The sequence below is a fragment of the Leptodactylus fuscus genome, chromosome 5, assembly GCF_031893055.1.
Source record: "Leptodactylus fuscus isolate aLepFus1 chromosome 5, aLepFus1.hap2, whole genome shotgun sequence".
Classification (NCBI taxonomy): domain Eukaryota; kingdom Metazoa; phylum Chordata; class Amphibia; order Anura; family Leptodactylidae; genus Leptodactylus; species Leptodactylus fuscus.
In genome coordinates this window covers 33,719,613-33,743,221 of record NC_134269.1, presented here as the reverse complement: position 1 = coordinate 33,743,221, position 23,609 = coordinate 33,719,613, and the positions used below count along the sequence as shown (strand labels likewise).

The window sequence follows — 23,609 nt, the reverse complement described above, 5'->3', positions numbered from 1 at the left end:
GTGGCAGCACTGCATACTAATGCCAAAATACAGCACCAGCACACAAATACAGGGCCACAGGGCACTGTACTCCACGATACCGTCTATTTAGCATATGAGCCTGGTATTCCAGCTCATTGTAGCCAAGTACCATTCAGGTGAGTGGGGCTGAGCTGCTATACAAGGCACAGTGAGTGTAGGGTACCAGCCACCTTGGTGCAGGACGGGGGCCCTAGCTGACTGGCCATTGTACCACAAACCTTATATTGACACCCTATAATATGAAGATAACAGTATTATAATCCTCAGAGAACCCTTTTAAGAAGACCTGTCCCCAGGTCTGGAAAGCCCAATGACATACATCATCTAATAGGTGCTGTCTACTTTTTTCTACCAACTTGTAAGTAGAATAAATGCTTATTTACACCGTACCCGGGGATACAGACTTATGTGTGTTTCCAGTTACCGGAGATCGCCTACTGCCATGTGAAGGAGTGCTTGAAGTGGATGCTGCAATACCCGTGTGTTAACTGAGGATCGCTGTTCCAATCCCCTTTGAGAGATGTGTCCAAGGGCTAGTTCACATGGAGTAAAACGCGGCTTCCCGCATCAAAATTCAGATCAAAATGCACCTGCCCCGGCTAGCTGCAACAGTCGCGGCTTTCCGCTCCGGATTAGGCCCAAATGAATGGGCCGAGTCAGGAGGGAGGTGTTGCGAGGCGGATGTCCACGGCTGATTCTCTGCCTGAAGAAAGGGCAGTGGTTCCCATTGATTTCAATGGGAGGTGGTTTTTTGAGCCGGATTCTGATGAGGATTCCGTGTCGAAATCTGACCCATTTGACACCGTGTGAACTAGCCCTTACAGATCTAGATGGTGTCTTGTAGTGGATTTTGTTGCCCACAGTGTTACCGCTCACTTGGCTAGTATAGGCTAATTTGCATCAATACTAAAATGGCTTATATCTTTGGAATAACTGAATGGATTTGGATTATCTAAATGCCAAACTGTTCTGGGTGACAGTGCCTATCAGATGATATATGGCATTGGGCTTTTTGGACCTGGTGACAGCTCCTATTTAAGATCCAAAGAGTAGACAGAAAAGATTTATATATACAGCAAAGAAAGGACCTTAAATAACATATATTCACATTACAATGAATTGTACAAAATGTATCTATTCATGTATCTGCTCATATCTTTCTATCTATCTATCTATCTATCTATCTATCTATCTATCTATCTATCTATCCATCTATCTAATGTTCATCCAATATCTATCTATCTATCTATCTATCTATCTATCTATCTATCTCCTATCTATCTATCTATCTATCTATCTATCTATCTATCTATCATCTATCTATCTATCTATCTATCTATCTATCTATCCATCTATCTAATGTTCATCCAATATCTATCTATCTATCTATCTCCCATCTATCTATCTATCTATCTATCTATCTATCTATCTATCTATCTATCATCTATCTAATGTTCATCTAATATCTATCTATCTCCTATCTATCTATCTATCTATCTATCTATCTATCTATCTATCTATCTATCTGTCTGTCTGTCTGTCTGTCTGTCTGTCTGTCTGTCTGTCTGTCTGTCTATCTATCATCTATCTAATGTTCATCCAATATCTATCTATCTATCTATCTATCTATCTATCTATCTATCTCCTATCTATCTATCTATCTATCTATCTATCTATCTATCTATCTATCTATTTATCTATCTATCTATCTATCTATCTATCTATCTATCTATCTATCCATCTATCTAATGTTCATCCAATATCTATCTATCTATCTCCTATCTATCTATCTATCTATCTATCTATCTATCTATCTATCTATCATCTATCTATCTATCTATCTATCTATCTATCTATCATCTATCTAATGTTCATCTAATATCTATCTATCTCCTATCTATCTATCTATCTATCTATCTATCTATCTATCTATCCATCTATCTAATGTTCATCCAATATCTATCTATCTATCTATCTATCTATCTATCTCCCATCTATCTATCTATCTATCTATCTATCTATCTATCTATCATCTATCTATCTATCTATCTATCTATCTATCTATCATCTATCTAATGTTCATCTAATATCTATCTATCTCCTATCTATCTATCTATCTATCTATCTATCTATCTATCTATCTATCTATCTATCATCTATCTAATGTTCATCTAATATCTATCTATCTCCTATCTATCTATCTATCTATCTATCTATCTATCTATCTATCTGTCTGTCTGTCTGTCTGTCTGTCTGTCTGTCTGTCTATCTATCATCTATCTAATGTTCATCCAATATCTATCTATCTATCTATCTATCTATCTATCTATCTATCTATCTATCTATCTCCTATCTATCTATCTATCTATCTATCCATCTATCTAATGTTCATCCAATATCTATCTATCTATCTATCTATCTATCTATCTATCTATCTATCTCCCATCTATCTATCTATCTATCTATCTATCTATCTATCTATCATCTATCTAATGTTCATCTAATATCTATCTATCTCCTATCTATCTATCTATCTATCTATCTATCTATCTGTCTGTCTGTCTGTCTGTCTGTCTGTCTAATCATCTATCTAATGTTCATCCAATATCTATCTATCTATCTATCTATCTATCTATCTATCTATCTATCTATCATCTATCTAATGTTCATGTAATATCTATTGATCTCCTATCTATCTATCTATCTATCTATCTATCTATCTATCTATCTATCTGTCTGTCTGTCTGTCTGTCTGTCTGTCTGTCTGTCTGTCTATCTATCTATCTATCTATCTATCTATCTATCTATCTATCATCTATCTAATGTTCATCCAATATCTATCTATCTATCTATCTATCTATCTATCTATCTATCTATCTATCTATCATCTATCTAATGTTCATCCAATATCTATCTATCTATCTAGCTATCTATCAATCTATCTATCTCATATCTATCTATCTATCTATCTATCTATCTATCTATCTATCGATCTATCATCTATCTAATGTTCATCTAATATCTATTGATCTTCTATCTATCTATCTATCTATCTATCTATCTATCTATCTATCTATCTATCAATCTCTCTGTCTGTCTATCTATCATCTATCTAATGTTCATCTAATATCTATCGATCTCCTATCTATCTATCTATCTATCTATCTATCTATCTATCTATCTCATATCTATCTATCTATCTATCTATCTATCTATCTATCTATCTATCTATCATCTATCTAATGTTCATCTAATATCTATCGATCTCCTATCTATCTATCTATCTATCTATCTATCTATCTATCTGTCTGTCTGTCTGTCTGTCTGTCTGTCTGTCTGTCTATCTATCTATCTATCTATCTATCATCTATCTAATGTTCATCCAATATCTATCTATCTATCTATCTATCTATCGATCTATCTCATATCTATCTATCTATCTATCTATCTATCTATCTATCTATCTATCTATCATCTATCTAATGTTCATCTAATATCTATTGATCTCCTATCTATCTATCTATCTATCTATCTATCTATCTATCTATCTATCTATCTATCTATCTGTCTGTCTGTCTGTCTGTCTGTCTGTCTGTCTGTCTGTCTATCTATCTATCTATCTATCTATCTATCTATCTATCTATCTATCATCTATCTAATGTTCATCTAATATCTATCTATCTCCTATCTATCTCCTATCTATCTATCTATCTCCTATCTATCTATCTATCTATCTATCTATCTATCTATCTACCTATCTAACTATCTATATATCTCTATGTTTATTTCGATTTCTTTCTGTCACATATCCATCGCTATTTATCCATCGAGTTCATACAATACCATGCATTTTATAATTTGCACATAGGACTTATTAAAGAAAATACCACACAAAGAATGTAACAGAAAATAACATTCCTAAATTTAACCCAAATCTGCTAGAAATATACAAGCTTATTAAAATAATAATAGAGACCTCTATGATAATATCACATAAAGAACCAAGCCAAAAAACAGTGCAAAGAATGAGCATCATAGAGCACAATAGTTAGCACACATAAAGCGCAGTGCACACACACAATAATACACACACAGCACAGAGAAGAATGGGGCAGATTATGAGGCATAATTACCCTGATTGCCAAATTAACCATTCATTGTGCTCTGGTTATAACCACACAAGGATCATGCACACATTATTACACACCCCTTATTACCCAGATGTCGCCTCCAGTACTGGTAATGGAGAACATATAGTACGATGTATTGTATTATACATAGCACATACACATCTGAATCATACCGCCATCTCATCTCTCTCTATACATTATCTATCTATCTATCTATCTATCTATCTATCTCCTATCTATCTATCTATCTATCTATCTATCTATCTATCTCCTATCTATCTATCTATCTATCTATCTATCTATCGCCTATCTATCTATCTATCTATCTATCTATCTATCTATCTCCTATCTATCTATCTATCTATCTATCTATCTATCTAACTCCTATCTATCTATCTATCTATCTATCTATCTATCTATCTATCTATCTATCTATCTATCTATCTATCTATCTATCCATCTCCCTACCTAACTATATGTCTGTCTACTTTTTCTTCCTATCGAATACCGGTCCATGCTTTTGATTCCTATCTACATTCTCCATTGAGACAGCTTTCACATTAACACTTGTTTCCGATGAGTGGTTGGATAGAGTGAATTATACGGTTTTCATCTCATTTATTTGTAAGGTGACAAAATATTCTGCATTTGTCTGTGTAAAAGCTAGGACTGGTGTCTGCCATACTTCTCAACTAATACTCAATCCATAGATTTGTATTCACCCAATCTAGGGCAGGTGCTACAACTGTATGGACCAGGGCAGCATCTATCCTGTTCAATTGCACATCAATGTTACAGTATATAGGCCCATGGTAGCATTGCATGTATTACATCATGGTCCTCAGCCAATATATTGTGCAGGTCATGTCAGAGGTATAACTGGAGGACAATGGGCACAATGCAAAATCATATGTTACATATCCCTCCCATTTACCAAGTGTTATTTCTAATAATGACGTCCTCTGATATGATGAGGATGCCTTTTAGTCCTCTAAGGCAAATGTCTCCAACCACCACGGGTCCATTGGGGTTTTTTGCTGGTCCGCGGGGTGTCAGGCTGGCCTTAATCTTAGCTGGACACTTTGTGCTAGGCCACGTTGCTATGCTAAGGTGTAAACTATTGGGTAGCATGGCATCCTGTAGCTGCTAGGGATGCCGTGCTACCCGATAGTTTACACGTTACCTGGGTGTCTATTGAATCACCATATCCGCTCAGTTGCCCGTGTCACGCTCGCCTGCCCTGCAGAGTATCCCAGCCCGGTACTCCCACACATTGTGAACCTATGCTGAGCTGAGTCACATTCATAATATAAATGTCATAATTAAATAAGTATGCACTAAAATCCAACCCCCTCTATATCCCCACCCCATATGACCAAACCCAGCCCCTGCCCCATTTCCACCCCGCCCTGCCAGGCCATGGAAAAATGGTCTTGTTTGAAGCCGGTCCCTGGTGCAAAAAAGGTTGGGGACCACTGCTCTAAGGGCTAATATACATGACTGAGTGTACAAGCCACGGCTCTCCTTATGGGGTGTTGGATGTTCCATTCAATTCCAATGACTATAGCGCAGGTCAGCTTGAATCGGTTGGAACAGATTGGAAGCCTCAACAGACTGTATCACGGGAAGCACTTGGATGACACTTGGATGTCACTCTGAGTGTCATCTGAGTGCATTCTGCTGCAAAATTGCCCCCCACCCAGATGGCACAGTCGTGTGCATGGGGCCTTAGACAAAACCTGGATGTGACTGCTACTCCAAAACATTGTATCCCGCACTGCAATTACAGCTCTTTAACAGGAAAACGTACATTGGCCAAACACATTTACTATAAACACAGATGAATTTTAATCCAAAATCAATATCCATATACACCATAGCCACTCTGTTAAAACAGAATCTAGAAATAACAGGTCGCCTTTACCCTCTTATCATATGGAGTGTTGCTTGATATCAAAGACCGTGATGTCCAAAACATCTGGGTATCATCTGACTCAAGAAAAAAATGGACTAGGGGAATTAACACCAAATGAGTAGATATTTAGGACGTCCTCAATAAGGAAAAGTTGGAACTGTGCTATTCCATATAGTATGTTCCCATGTATTAAAGATACATACCGGCACCAGCCAACGTTTACCTATACCCTAAACATCATGCTGCCAAACAGTGCAGCTTGAGAGATGAACACACGGATACATGTGACCGATAATTACCTTGTGACATTAGTGAGAAACATAAGTAAAGACAACCAGTGAAAAATCATCGACTTGCTTTATGTTATAATCTAATGTGGACCGAGAAAATGTGAGAAACACTGGTTTTCAGAAAGTGACAACACCTTCCAATAAGTGACAATGTCTCCAAATGACTGCCACTCTTCTCATGAATTAACTATATCTACTATAGCGTGATACTACATAGTGATGAGGTGTAATAATACCGTCCTGTGACTCACATTAATGAGGCATCAGATGAGTGCACCAAATATTCTGCAGACAGCACCAGACAATACCTGGGTCTTCTAATGGCAGATGACTAAAAAAAGGGGGATTTTCCTCAATTCTGCATCTTTCACACGTAACTAAACTTTCTAACAACTTTTCATTTCCTGGCTGCATTTGTGACATTAATAAATGTTGTGATTAGGGTTGAGCCGATCTTGAGATTTCACGATCGTTTTAAGATCCGATTTCCGATCATTTTCAATCCGAACCCGATCCCAATTCCAATCTTAATGTAAATCAATGGGATATTTTACTGATCGAAAAAACGATCCTATTCACTACACAGTGTGGAATTCCAAAATTGAATGCTTCAATTTTTGGACTCCACGCTGTGTAGTGATTAAAAAATCCTCCGGCTACTTAAGTTCCCCCTGCTGTCCACTTACCTGCACAGAACCGCTGTCCCTGCCGCTCCGTGCTGCGCTAGCTCCTCTTCTTTCTACTTTGCATGTCTACAGAGCACCGTATGTGCCCCCGGCTCCCAGGCTAGTGTTACTGATGCTTGGAGTAGGCAGGGCTTGTTGTGGCACGCACTGCGCTCTGCAGACATGCGTTGAGCGTGCGTTGAGCAGCAGGGGCAGTGCTTTTGTGCAGGTAAGTTGAGAAATCGGAATCGGAATTCCGTTCCCGATCTTTTTTAGGCGGGATCGGAACCCGATCACGATTGCAAAATTTCTTCGATCGCCAATCGGGATCCGATTTTTTTCTGATCAACCCTAGTTGTGATATACTTTATTAACAAATTTCAGTTCCTTCCTGTGAAATTGTGTACTGAAATCTGTACAGTGCTTCTCACTATGTAGTGGTAGGTGGGTCTTGTATAAAGCAGGAAAGTTGAGGCTGAGGAGGGGATTTTAAACAGTTATATCTCTGGCATCTGTAAACATAGAACAGTGACATAGAACATATGACGTTCTCTGTGGCAAGACCACAGTTCTACCTCTATTATTTCCAGAGATATCAGCAGTGGAAAACACATTTGAGATTGGGAGAAGCTGAAGCTGCATATAAATATGCCAATCCTGACTGTATTTTCAACTGGTTATCAGTCTGGAAATAAAATAGGTAGAATGCCTATCTTTCATATGACACCAGGATCACTATTCAATGTTACTAAATGTAGTATCTGTTTGAAGTGACCCCCAACCTCAGCCTCCCTGCATTATACAATATATGAGCTAATGCACCCAATCTAGTTAGACATAGTGTACAGATTCAGCTAACAAACTTATTTGTTAATAAAATATTTTACACTACTTACTAATGCCACAAAAGTTGGTCAAAAGTGTAGATATGCTTTTAGTGTGTATTACTCTTTTAATATATGTAGCTAATATTTGAGGCTAAGATCACCTCCGTACCGGAGTCTCTGCTGCACAAACCGCCAGAAATTGGCTTTGAGTATGAAATTGGTGGACACCCTTCGGACTCCATTATATTCAATGGGATACACCAGTGTCCATGGGTGCCCGATGGAGATGATACTGAGTGATACTTGCTATACAATGGGTGAGTGATATTGAGTGATACTTGCTATACAATGGGTGAGTGATACTTTGTTGTACAATGGCCTGCAAACTTGACCTGAGCCGTAGGATGAGAAACATATTTGTAATGGATGTCACAATTCTTATTGGAAATTTCACTACGCTATCCATGATACTTCCATCCAAGACTAAGTCATTCCAATCGCGGCCACACATCCCCAACAGACAATACTTTGTAACATATCATATATCTTCTACATGCAGATGGTTGAGAGGGTAGTTTGTTGAGTTACGCCATCTTACTATTTCAATATAAAAAGATATACTATAAGCATACAATGTAATGGTTGACACTCACCATCCTGTTCTTGATACCACCATCATCCAATAAGTGGCACATCTACTCAAGAAAAAGCTATTCCATCAGTTTTCAACTCAAAGTGAGTACAAGTGACACTATCTCCAAAAGATTGGAGACACTCAAATTTCATTTTGTTACTACATCTTCTACAAGGCGCCACCCAATGCCAAAAACTAAAAGAATAAGTGGTAAAGGTTTCTACTTAGCTGATGGTAAGGACGCCATAGCTCAATTCCATGAGAGGCATGGCTACGGAGGCAGCTGCCACAGGGCCCGGGATATTAGGGGCCCGGTGACAGCCGCTACCGCTGCTAATTGTCTGAAAAGACCCCAGAGTATAATAATTGTTTATGGGTGTCCACAGTGAGACATAGTACTGTGTGCAGGGGCCACTATGGGGGATAATACTGTGTGCAGGGGCCACTATGGGGGATAATACTGTGTGCAGGGGCCACTATGGGGGATAATACTGTGTTCAGGGGCCACTATGGGGGATAATACTGTGTGCAGAGGCAACTATGGGGGAAAATACTGTGTGCAGGGGCCACTAAGGGACATAATACTGTGTGCAGGGGCCACTATGGGGGATAATACTGTGTGCAGGGGCCACTATAGGACATAATACTGTGTGCAGGGGCCACTATGGGGGATAATACTGTGTGCAGGGGCCACTATAGGACATAATACTGTGTGCAGGGGCCACTATGGGGGATAATACTGTGTGAAGGGGCCACTATGGGGGATAATACTGTGTGCAGGGGCCACTATGAGGGATAATACTGTGTGCAGGGGCCACTATTGAGGATAATACTGTTTGCAAGAGCCACTATGGGGGATAATACTGTGTGCAGGGGCAACTATGGGGGAAAATACTGTGTGCAGGGGCCACTAAGGGACATAATAATGTGGGCAGGGGCCACTATGAGGGATAATAGAACGCGTAGAAATGCGTAGGAGGGGGTCGGCTGAGGTCTTCGGCATCAGTGTCGGTCGGGGGGGGGGGGGGTGTCGGGGGGCCATGTTGAAAGTTTGCCACGGGGCCCCGCCATTCCTAGTTACGCCACTGTATATGACACGATGAAGTTTGCATCCCATACAGTACATCTTCATTTGGTTTCTAAGAGAACCTTAAAAAAAGTACGGGGGTCTTCAAGGTTGTGTCAACATACTATAATGATTGGCACTACGTGGCGATATTATAAGCAAGGAAAATGCTTTCATTATCTTTACAGGTAAAATTTGTTCCATGCTTGCTAAATTAGGAATGAGCGTATATGGATTTTATGGAGCTCTGTACGCACATGGTCAATCAGTTTCAGCCCCCGGAGTTGCGATCATCAGCGGTGATTAGTTAGTGTGGGTGCCCTGTCTAAGGACATTCAGTAGATAATTGTCTTTCTCTGCTCTTTCCTCAATAAATATGCCAGTATCAAATACTCCAGACATGTCTAATTTTGTGCGGCTTGCGTACGGAATACCTTAGACGGGAAGAATGAAGCCTCGTTTTTGCATATGGTAAATTGGTCAGAGGTTTTTTTTTTAAATAAGATTTATAAGAGGATTCATGGAATAAATCTATTTTCTTCTATGTAAGATGTGAAGGATTTGGCGCTGGTGATGTAAGTCTTTTATTGCCATGTCAACAATGATTCCATAATTCATTGCGTGCTACTTTTTTTTTTTTCTTATACACCATGGCTACGATGTCAGGTCAGTTAGCCAGTTCATCCAATGCTTTGAATCAACATGTGACGACATGACATCATCCTGGATGACACATCACAGAAAGCAGCATGCTGACCTTGTGGTAGGCAGTGACTTGTCTAACGTGCATGTACAGTGATGCGGACAATTGAGACGGTGACATCAAGTGGGCTAGGTTAAAAGACCATAATCAATCTGATCATGGGAATGATTACAACAGCAGTAGATGAGTGGGCTTACCATGTAGGAGGCAGTGACCTGTCTATAACGGTGATTAAGGTAGAAAGGACAATGCTGCATGGGATTGGAATAGAAACATGAAGTGCATCGGATGGAACACTCTCTAATTAGATTGTCGGAATGATCAGAGCAGCGGTAGATGAGTGTGCTGACTTTGTAGTAGGTGGTGAGTTGTCCATTCCTGAGATTGAGGGAAAATAGAATTAGTAACAGGGCACGACCAGGGATAAAAACTCCCTGTGATCAGTGTGATCGTGTGAATGAGTACAGCGGTAGATGAATGTGCTGACCGTATAGGAGGCAGTGACCTGTCCACTTATGTGGTTATACTAGTAAAGAATCTACAGTATAGGACATTATTGAAAAATTAAAGTCTTTATACATGAAAAGAAGACCACGTAGGCACCCTGTTCTTTTTTTTTGAGTCACATGAATTACAAGGAACAAATAATTAATGTATCCACTAAAGGATTAAAATAATTGATTCCACCTCGCAGTGTGAGGAAAAAAAACCTGACCCTGTCGTTTAATAAATGATCCTGCCTGGCAGAGTAATGGTCTCTTCACATTAGAAATTCACAATATTTTCGAGTATGTGATGAAACGCTCGGTCGCTGATTACAGATTCAAGGCAATGGTTCAACCATACAGTATGACTTTTGCTTGCAGTGAGTGATTCCGCAATACCGTATCTGATCGATTCTGCATTCCAGTGAGTGATTTCCTCTTACACCGGTTCTGCGTCCCATTCAATGGGCCTTCAGTCTCAGACTAATCTTCAATCTATTGAGGAGACCCAGTGTATAAGCTGACAACCCTGTGAGCTCCACTAACCTGAAGGCTACATTCCAGTGGGAAGGTTCCACCATGTCATTGAGTCGCTCCACATTCCAGTGCTCGTCACTTCTATGTTTCTATAAATTGTTCTACTTTTCTATGGTCTAGTCTACATTGCAGGTCCTGCCGTACGTCTATATCTTCTAGGTTGTACAACCTAGCATTCCATTGAGTCATTCGATCCCCATCTTGAAGACTGTCCCTTCCCGTGACTCTACTTTCTACTGAAAGAAGTTTCTATTTATTGGTCACGCCAATGAATGATTTTAGCTTTCAAAAAATGGCTTGACATTCCAGGAAGTTATTCTAGCTTTTGATAAATGATTATGCATTCCATTTAGCAATTGTACCCTACCTTAAAGGGATTTTCTCCGCATAAATGGACTGGAGTACGAACAGTATATGCTAGAGGTATCTATGTAGTTCAGGACATGAGTAACTGTAAATGGGAAGAGTCGGTGCCCTCTGCTGTATTATTGATTATTATTATTATATCACATACCATTCCATTAATGGCAATAGGCCAAGCTCTTAAGACCATCACTAAGCAAAGAATTATTCCGGGTTGCAGGGATTCTCCAAAATTGTGCCCTATTGTCACAGATTGGTGGAAATGGCTACTTAAGCTTATGAGTACATCTAGGATGCTATTGGGAAGGGCGTACATGCCATAAGGGAAGACGAGAGGACTGGTATGGGGCTAATGAAGTAAAGAGGCTCACAGTAGGTGGTCCTATCTACTGGTATATTCTCCATGGGTATTAGCCCATAGACTAAGAGTCACTTATTTTTCAAGGGAGTCTGTCAGGTCCAAAATATCTGTCAAGCCAATAATAGTGCTGTGAAGGAAGTTTTACTAGGAGAAGAAACATAGTTTTATGGCCACAAACCGATAAGGTGGTGAAGAAATAATCATGTTTTTACATATATGCAAATCAGCCTGCAAGTGCATGGGATTGGACTGAGTTTGCTAGATTTACAGACGGAGTCACTACTAAAAGCAAGCCATTTTAGAGGACATTCAAAGCACTTGTGGATATCTGTAGGCAAATCTGGTAAATTGGGCCCCACCCCCAATGCACTTGCAGGATGGTTTGTATAGCCATGATTATCTCTGCATTGCTTCATCCGTTTGTGGCCACAAAGGTATGTTTCTGCTCCTACTTACCGCCATGTCACTGGTTTGGGAGGCATTTTAGACCTGCTTTATGGGCTTAGAAAGTCCATTAAAGCCTATTAGACCACAAGGATTCCCAGGTGACCCAAACCAACTCAAGCAGAAAACTTCATATTGCTTCAGGAGTCCTTAATGTCTCCATCCTTGACTATTGCCCGTTCAAAAGGCAACTCTGCAAGTACAACCCCCCAGTAGTTAGAGGGGCTGTATACATTCAACCATTAATGCCCATATCAATGGTTCCCAGTGGGAATGTCCAATTTTTGACTAGACTAGCAGTGTTTATTAAAGGTGTACCAGGGGTACAAAGGTTTCAGTCTCACCCAGAATTGGTGTCTAAAGACTCCTCTACCAAATGTGAAGACTATATACGGTATGTGATGGTCGGTAGACCTTGCATTGGGTCCAGAAGATTCATTGGCCAACTCTTTAAATTCACACCCAAGAGTGACCCCGTAACCCATAGTGTGGTTCTACCTTTCACAGAATGAGCTCATGCTCCAGTGCGCAATTGTTAGGTTTACGTCCTCTATGTCACCCTACCATCTTCCGAGTGGCATTATTTCTTAATGAGTGATACCACATTTTTTCTCTAGGTTACTTTCCTAGTGAGTAATTGACTCAGGTTACTACCCGTGAGTGACTCTGACTTTAATGAGTGACATAACCTGCCAATGACGGATATGTACAATTACTGTATAACAATTGCCTTTGCTTGCTCCTTACAGGTTGCTTGATAAATAGCACATGCTTGTCAAAAGAAAGTCACATTTTCTTGGACGAGGCAGTTTCTTTACCGAATTATGGCATTTTGTGGGAAGGTAGGCTGTTCATTATAGACAGCGTCTCTACTAATAAAACTCCTTCTAGATGTCATGTCTTCTGCTGACAAAAACTGGAATGAGTGATCTACCAGTAGTACCAAAACCCTCACCTATTGTTATCACCATCCAAGAAAAGAAGGGTTGTCGGGTTAATTAAAATACTCAGCGCATTGATATTTGTACACGTATTTGATGACCATGTACGAAGAACCAATAGTTTGGACCTAAATGACGGCTATTACTTGATCTTATGGCTACCTGGGGTGCGATATGTTCAACGATAGACCTTCTGCTAACAGGGATCTGAAATAATGTCACCAAAACAGAAGACTTCACCATGGAGCATGGAGAAAAAGCATGATGGGTCTTAGTTCTGGTTCTCTATAGGCACGCCATAGACTAAGCAATGGCTAGTTTCCAGGTTGAGTAAATCCTCTACAAAGTTCCACAATGAAATAAAACCCAAACGAAACAGATAAGATTCTCGCTGGTGTCCTAAAAAAGAGAGATGGACTGGGACTGTGCAGATCATAATAACATACCGTGGTCTAGCAAGTAATGAGATTGCTTTCAAATGGATGTATAGTCAATAAATGAGATTGTCCATGCTTTGCATTGTGCCAGGGAAAGCAAATAAGAGTATTATGCCATGAAGCGGGCAGCCTCCACCAGCATGAGACACCCTTTCAAGATAGACCAACCTTTTCATAAATTTCTAATTGACCACTCAGTAGAGAGTGAATCCCTGCATGGAAATAATACAGGGTGCCTTGCAGTGAAACAGACTGATCCAGAAATAGAGGCCAGATGGCCTGCACAGGCTGCATACAGAACAGTAACGTAGATATATATATATATATATATATATATATATATATATATATATATATATATATCGAGAGAGATAGACAGACAGATAGAAGACAATAGAGACATACATACTTAGACGGATAGATGTACGTATCTATGTGCAGATGACAAAACATATGAACAAGTATATACCCAACACATATAATGCTGATTTTCTCTCCGTTGTGTAGTCCTGTATAAGTGCTTTCCAGAACATCTGACCCTATAGCGTACAGATAAATATATCTAGCATGCATTTATTTTCCAGACTTAAAACACTCCATAGATGGATATTAAAAATCCTACTGACCCCTGTAGAAACAGCAGCACTGCTGTGCATACTAAACAGTGTGAGAGGTACATGTATGTCTGTACATTAGGCTTTTATATACACACAGATGTATATGGGTGCCTATGTCACACCATTGTATACGCTGCATGCCTATGCAGATACAGATATACCTACGTTTCTCACCTTATAATGTAGTCTTTTTTTTTCCCCAGATGTTTATGTTTTTGGAGGATTGGGGTAAAGCCTGGTCACCGATTTTCCCCAAGAAGACCACCTGCCATGGACATGATCCCACAGGGGTGGAGCCTGATTAGTAGGCCCCTCCTCCTGCGCCTTATTGCCACTGTCCAAGGATGGAAAGAGAATACTGGCCTTCTGTCAACAGGACGGTTGTCCACGTATTTGGAGGGCTCTGAATAAGCCAGCCTCTTGTAGTAAAAGAATATGGCCACCTGTCCAGTATGGCTGCTCCCGGTCTGTTGGTGGAGGGATCTGTGTGGCACTAAACCAAGAGTACAGAAAACAGAATAGCTTCAAATATACAAGAGCTGGCAGTAATCGAGCCAATTCCAGATGTTCCGGTACATTTCTCACCAAAACACCAGTCCGTCTTCTTCTCCTCTTAGCTTCTTGGACATATATTAGCTGCCGTGGTAAACACTCCGTTTGGATTTGCCATGTTTGCATTTGGTGGGCCTTGCCATAGGTCAGTAGGATTCCTCTTCCTTATGCTTTCCGTACTAGTAGCCACTGCTGGCTTTTCAGGATTGATGATGCTTCTCCGAGCTGTTATTCATTGTGAATTCCTGCTAGCCGCAGGATGGAAGACCGTCTTCCTATACACTAGCTGGAATAGTATCCCTGTGGCCTGACCGTTTTCAGAGACTTTCCTATAGACTAGCCATTGCAGGATTTCTGATATTTGGAAGGAGGGGGTTCATCGAAGGTTTGTGCAAACTACGTCCACATGGGATTTGTGCATCCCCCACCTGTCAGGAGATATTAGCCCTCTTGTCTAGTTCCCTCCAGTGGGCTAGTGCTCCCTTAACCTGTGTAGTAACCAGTCACTGTCAATTGTCCAACAGCCTTCTATCCCTGGGTGGCCCAGTCGCTCTCCAGGGTGCTAGGTAATTGTCTTTTTTCCTATTGCTGCACCTGCTAGGTAGTCACTCAGTGGCCACTTGTATCCGATTGTCTGAGAGCAGCAATCTTGATATCCATCATATTAAACATGATTACCGATGTATGGGGAGAATGAGGCGGAAAAGCAGCACGGGAGAAAAGGAGCCAAACCCCTGGTATATGTCCTCACTACTCCTAATATTGTGAGCAGCCCTCTATCATCTCATTATTGGTCTTGTCCTCTCTTCATGTCTATCTCGGTGGCTATCTGAGGTCTCCAGTGGTCCTCTCCATCTTGTAGAGATGCTATGTGCCTGTCTGTCCCTCTCACAGCAGCCGTCTCAGTGACGTCTCCGTGTCTGTTAGCCTTGTCTGTCTCTCACTACCTGCCTGTCTCTTCTCCTCTCTTCTGCTCTGGCATTCCTTCTCTAGTAGATTGGCGAGTGCTTGCTGGAGGTCTCTCTTTACCCTCCTGTCTGTCTCTTTTCTCCTCAGGATTCGAGATGTTCTCTGCCACTGCTCTTCTTCTTGCAATTTTGTATCCCACGTAAAGAAATAACAAAGAAAATAAATGAGAGATTGTGGGGCTGTTTCGGTCTCCAGCTCCCTGCCCCTCCTCTGTCTCTCCCTCCCTTGCTCTCTCTCTCTCTCTCTCTCCCCCTCTCCTCTCTCCCTCCCTTCTTCCCTCCCCCTCACTCCTTTTAACCCTTAGTCAGATGTAAATCTCTTCACCCTAGCACTCTCTCTTTCATCTCAGCTGTCTCTTCTCCTGTCTGCCATTCCCTGCCCTCAGAGCAGGCACTCTGGCTCAGTGTCTTATTGATGCTTCACCTCCACCATTGTGTGAACCCGTCTCTGCTATCATTCCTTCTGTGTCCCTCCATCTCCCTATCTCCACCCTCTTCTCTCCTTCACCCGCTCCCTCCTCTCTCTCCATCTTTTGCTTGCTTCATCTACCTCTCCTCCTCTTTCTGTACAAACATTTCTGTCTCACTCCATCTTTGGTCCCCTCCCCTCTCAGCATCCTTTCCCTGTACATGTTACACATATATTTCTATGTACATGTCTCACTAGATCTGTCAGGCTCATACACTGCACATTCTCTCTGTCTGTCTCCATTGAACATCATACATTCCTCATTAGGATTTCATAGGAGCTTTACACGCACAGCAGGGTCTACCATGGGCTGTACACAGAAAGGAGAGGGACAATGCATGTACATGTATTATCTAATGGTCCCTGTCACTGCTAATATGTCACTGCATGGATGTCATATGGTATCTCTTCTGGTTACATCATACCTGCCCTATCTATCTATCTATCTATCTATCTCCTATCTATCTATCTATCTCCTATTCTATCTATCTATCTATCTATCTATCTATCTATCTATCTCATATCTATCTATCTATCTATCTATCTATCTATCTATCTATCCACCTGCAATATCTATCTATCTATCTATCTATCTATCTATCTATCTATCTATCTATCTATCTATCTATTTATCTATCTATCTATCCATCCTGTAAGCATGCTCTATCCATCTAGATATCTACCTACAGTATCTAATATCTATCTATCTATCTATCTATCTATCTATCTATCTATCTCATATCTATCTATCTATCTATCTATCTATCTATCTATCTCTTATCTATCTATCTCCTATCTATCTATCTAGCTATCTATCTATCTCATATCTATCTATCTATCTATCTATCTATCTATCTATCTATCTGCAATATCTATCTATCTATCTATCTATCTATCTATCTATCCATCCTGTAAGCATGCTCTATCCATCTAGATATCTACCTACAGTATCTAATTTCTATCTATCTATCTATCTATCTATCTATCTATCTATCTATCTATCTATCTGTCTACACTGTAAGCATGCTCTATCTATCTATCTATCTATCTATCTATCTATCTATCTATCTATCTACCCTGTAAGCATGTTCTATCTATCTACCCACAATATCTATCTATCTATCTATCTATCTATCTATCTATCTATCTAATTATCATCTATCCAATCATCCTGTAAGCATGCTCTATCCATCTAGATATCTATCTACAGTATCTAATTTCTGTCTATCTATCTACCTACCCTGTAAGCATGCTCTATCTATCTATCTATCTATCTATCTATCTATCTATCTATCTATCTATCTATCTACCTACCCTGTAAGCATGCTCTATCTATCTATCTATCTATCTATCTATCTATCTATCTATCTACACTGTAAGCATGATCTATCTATCTATCTATCTATCTATCTATCTATCTATCTATCTATCTATCCATCCATCCATCCATCCTGTAAGCATGCTCTATCCATCTAGCTATCTACCTACAGTATCTAATTTCTGTCTATCTATCTATCTATTTATCTACAGTGTTGGCCAAAAGTATTGGCGCCCCTGCAATTCTTTCAGATAATACTCGTGTTCTTCCAGAAAATGATGGCAAGCACAAACTCTTTGGTATTAATATCTTCATTTATTTTGCTTTCAATTAAAAAAACACAAAAGAGAATGAAAAAAAGTCAAATCATTGATCATTTTACACAAAGCTCCAAAAATGGGCCAGACAGAAGTATTGGCCCCCTCAGCCTAATACTTGGTAGCACAACCTTTAGACACAATAACTGCGCACAACCGCTTCCGGTAACATCAATGAGTTTCTTACAAGGCTCTGCTGGAATTTTAGACCATTCTTCTTTGGCAAACTGCTCCAGGTCCCCCCTGAGATGTGAAGGGGGCCTTCTCCAAACTGCCATCAAGAGATCTCTCCTCCCCCACAGGTGTTCTATGGGATTCAGGTCTGGACTCATTGCTGCCACTTTACAAGTCTCCAGGGCTTTCTCTCACCACCATTTTCTAGCGGTGACCTGAAGTGTGTTTTGGGTCATTGTCCTGCTGGAAGACCCATGACCTCTGAGGGAGACCCAGCTTTCTCACACTGGGCCCTACATTATGCTGCACAATGTGTTGGTCGTCTTCAGACTTCATAATGCCACGCACACGGTCAAGCAGTCCAGTGCCAGAGGCAGCAAAGCAACCCCAAAACATCAGGGAACCTCCGCCATGTCTGACTGTAGGGACCGTGTTCTTTGCTTTGAAGGCCTCTTTTTTTTTTTTCCTGTGAACTCTATGTTGGTGCCTTTTCCTACTTTTGTCTCATCTGACCAGAAAACATTCTTCCAAAACGTTTTTGGCTTTCTCAGATAAGTTTTGGCAAACTCCAGCCTGGCTTTTATATGTCTCTGGGTAAGAAGTGGGGTCTTCCTGGGTCTCCTACCATACAGTCCCTTCTCATTCAGACGCCGACAGATAGTACGGGGTGACACTGTTGTACCCTCGGACTGCAGGGCAGCTTGAACTTGCTCAATGTGGTACACACAAGGACACAGGACAGAGGTTGAGTCAACTTTAATCCATTTCAACTGGCTACAAGTGTGATTTAGTTATTGCCACCACCTGTTAGGTGCCTCAGGTAAGTAACAGGTGCTGTTAATTACACAAATTAGAGAAGCATCACATGATTTTTTCAAACAGTGCCAATACTTTTGTCCACCCCCTTTTTATGTTTGGTGTGGAATTATATCCAATTTGGCTTTTTGACAATTCTTTTTGTGGTTTTCCATTGAAGACAAATTAAATGAAGATAATAATACCAAAGAGTTTGTGATTGCAATCATTTTCTGGAAGAACATGAGTATTATCTGACAGAATTGCAGGGGGGCCAATACTTTTGGCCAACACTGTATGTATCTATTTATTTATATGTCACTCCAATAGACATACTGTACTTATCACTCTATAAAACATACAAACAAAGAATTTAGATTGTGTGTCATAATGTATATGGATCATTTTAATATCTATCTATTTATCTATCTAATCTATCTATCACTAAAAAACTTATTGATAAAGTATTTAGATTGTGTGTCACTATGCCTATGTATCTCTGGATCCTTTTAATACTATCTATCCATCTATCATCTATTTTTTTTGTTTTATCTATTTATTTATCTCTCTACCTATCTAATCAACCTACCTAAATATCATATATCATAATCTATCAGTTTGTATGCCCTACTGGGGCAGTGTTTCATGATGACAGTGCCTGCAAAGTGGTGCAAAATCTTTCAAACATGTATCATATCTATTGTTACATTTTCTATATAATCATCTATTTATCTCAAATCTATCTATCTATCTATCTAACTATCTATCTATCTATCTATCTATCTATCTATCTGCTATCTATCTATCTATCTATCTATCTATCTATCTCCTATCTATCTATCTATCTATCTATCTATCTCCTATCTATCTATCTATCTATCTATCTATCTATCTATCTAATCTTCTATCTCCTATCTATCTATCTATCTATCTATCTATCTATCTATCTATCTAATACAAAGAAGTGCATTAGTCAGGCATTGTGGATATATGGGTGTAGATTCCTGGGTATGTAGTAAACAAATTCTCCAAATACAATACAAAACAGAACAAAGTAGTGTCAGCACTTCATTTCAGTGAAAAAAAAAGTGTAGACTGTTTTATTTGGTGCAATGTTTCAGTCTCCATACACATAACCTTTTACAAGCGAATATGTGAAAAATACTGATATATATATATATGAAATATATAATAAAATATTCAAGTGTCTACAGAAATATACTCATATACTAAATTGTCATATAATAAATTGCTTTCCATATCCTTAACATAGACAACAAGTGGAATAATATACAGAGCAATTCATTAAAAATATTATTACATATAACTGCCACCTGTGCCAAGGCGAACTGGTGAATATCAATCACTATTACCCTATCTATCTATCTATCTATCTATCTATCTATCTATTTATCTAATGTCTATCTATCTATCTATCTATCTATCTACCTCCTATCTATCTATGTATCTATCTATCTAATGTCTATCTATCTATCTATCTAATATACACCTATTATCTATCTATCTATCTATCTATCTATCTATCTATCTATCTATCTATCTATCTATCTATCTATCTATCTATGTATGTATGTATCTATCTATCTATCTATCTATCTATCTATCTATCTATCTATCTATCTATCTAATATACACCTATTATCTATCTATCTATCTATCTATCTATCTATCTACCTCCTATCTATCTATCTATCTATCTATCTCCTATCTATCTATCTATCTATCTATCTATCTATCTATCTATCTAATGTCTATCTATCTATCTATCTATCTATCTATCTATCTATCTATCTATCTAATATACACCTATTATCTATCTATCTACCTCCTAACTATCTATCTATCTATCTATCTATCGATCTATCTATCTATCTATCTATCTATCTATCTATCTATCTATCTATCTATCTATCTATCTGTCTATCATCTCTCTATCGAAGATATGTATCTATCTATAGAATATATCTATCTACCTACCTAAGGTACCTATGCATCTAGCGTTAACCATGAACTAAGATAGATTAGGAGCTCAGCTACATCTCTCTTCTTATGCATCTTTCTCTCTCCCTCCCTTTCTAGGTATATATAGTTGTACACTGTGTAACTAAGCTAAAGATTACAGATAATGCATTATAATGACCTTATTATATTGTTGTTCTTTCCTTCCTAGAGTGCACAGCTTAGAAGTAACACTGTATATATATATATATATATATATATATATATATATATATATATATATATACACATTTATGTATATCTGTATATCTTACCTCCATGCCATCACTCCCCTTCCTGTTTTTCTGTATATACCACCTATAGAATCTCCCACTAATGAATCTCCGTCTTCCAGGCTATAGCAATCTCAGTTCATCTTAGGCCTGTGTGCCAACATAGCCTGTGCTGGTTTTAGCGCTCCTTTCTCTATGTCTTTCTGATTCACTTGCCCTAGAGGTGCCAAGCTCTTTATCCTGCCATGTCCTAGAGGTGCCAAGCTCAGTGCAGTGACAGATGGCAGGGGGTGATGTGAGCAAGATGGTGCAATCCAGACTGACTCCCACAATACAGGGATACAGTGACTCAGTCACCTCACAAGAAAATATCATAACAGATATGACTTGCGTGTTCCCCCCATCCCCCCCACAACCTTTGGGGTGATCTAGGGATGCAAAGTGTCTGTCGTCACCAAGCACTGAGTCTGAATGTATTCTCCATGTACATAAGGGCTGGGGTGTATCTCCACATGTGGGGCTGAATCAGCGTTTGCCTGAGCTTCTGAGTATTAATGTCGTAAGGTTAAAGATGAAAATATTAAACCATCCATCAGCTGTCACCAATTACAGGATATGGAGCAGAGCTCTATCCAGCAGAGCACATGTACAAAGCCACACATAAGAGGCCAGTAATTCACATGCAATGCAGACCCGGATAGAGATCCCTGACATGAATGCAATACAATACTATTCTGAGCTTTAGTTTAAGTCAGGGGTGATACAAAGTCTGCCGAAGCCCCCAGAAAGAATCTGTGTGGGCCCCCAGCCCTTTATCTAGTGGGAGGTGCAATGTGAATAATCCTCCCCAAATAACATGTGTATGGTGTTCACATAAGCACACTATACGGTATAAGTAACCAATATGGAACACAGCCATTTCTGTATCTATGCACACACGTGGGTAAACCATGTTCCTTCCTTTGGCTGGGAAATACTGGCCTACCAAAATAGTGCCATATACATAGTGCCATCATAATAGTGACATGCATTTTTAATATAATAGCGCCATAAATTTGTAATATGATAGTGCTGTATATCTATATCATAGTGTCATTCTGTTTCTACATAATAGTACCAGCACCGCACCTCTCATGAGGCGAACCTGAAGCGACCGCTTCAGGTGGCGCTATGCCGGGGCTCCGGGAAGGTGGCGGCATTTTTGCTGTCCTAAGCCAGTCCAGGACAAGCTGTCCTGGACTGGCTTAGCATCACCGTCACCGAGCGGTGGATTGGGGCGGCCCTGTGGACGCAGCACTGCTCCAGCGGCCGCCCCTCACGCTTTGCAGAGAGCAGGTCCTCTCCCTGCCTGCTCTCTGCCTGCTAACGCCGCACACTCCGCCCCCTCCGCTCGGCTTTCTGACGTCCGCCTCAGGCGGCACAAAGACTAGGTTCACCCCTGAATAGTACCATACAGTTCCTGGATAAAACTGCCATATAATGCCTATGTGCTATATAGTTCCAACTTAAAAGTGCTTACATAACAGTGCCATACATTTCCTACATACAGTAATAGTACCATATAATGTCTATATGATAGTTCTGTACAGTACCTATATAATAGTGCCACAATAGCATGATACATTGCCTGCATAAAAGTGGCATAAAATACTAAATATAATGTCATAAAATGCTTAGCTTATATTAGGGCCATATAGCTACAACTTAATAATGCCATACAATACCTACATGATAGTGTCATGCTGTTCTACATATGGTAATAGTATCATATAATGCACATATATAATAGTGCTATATGATGTCTATATAATAGTGCCATATAATCCCCGCATAATAGCATCATACATTGCCTGCCTAAAAGTGCCATACCATTGCTTCATAATGCCCATATAATAGTGCCTGACAAGGTCTATAAAATATACAGTACCCACATAATTGTGCCATACAGATGCTACATAGATTAGTAACGTATTGAACGGTAATGCTTACATACACCATACTTTTCTATATAATAGTGCCCTGCAATGCACGTGCTTTGAAGATATTCTCCCATATAGCTCATGCATAAATACAACCTGTGTGCGGTAATATTGAAACTATTAATATCTATGGAGCAGAGGCTAAGGCCCCGTTCACACGAGGCATGGGATGACGTACTTTGGTCCTGATTTTGACGCGGGAAGCCGCGCCAGAATAGGACCAAAATGCGCCTGCCGCGACTATTGCAGCTTCCAACAGTGGTGGCTTCCCGCTCCGGACTAGGCCCAAATGAATGGACCCAGTCCGGAGGGTGCTGCCACGAGGCGGTCGCCGGCACTGAATCAGCCG

General features: G+C 39.8%; 1 protein-coding gene across 2 annotated transcripts in view; it reads right to left on the bottom strand.

Moving 5' to 3' along the window:
• Window positions 1–16,172, bottom strand: part of ADGRL1 (adhesion G protein-coupled receptor L1) — a 291,137-nt gene extending 274,965 nt beyond the window's left edge. The window contains exons 1-2 of one of the 2 annotated variants that reach the window (XM_075272818.1): window positions 15,022–16,172; window positions 14,611–14,929 (exon numbers count right to left, since the gene is read on the bottom strand). The gene's annotated coding sequence lies outside the window, so the exon portion shown is untranslated. Of the gene's footprint in view, window positions 1–14,610 lie in introns of both variants that reach the window. The other variant, XM_075272819.1, reaches the window with a different exon arrangement.
• Window positions 16,173–23,609: the final 7,437 nt, after the last annotated feature.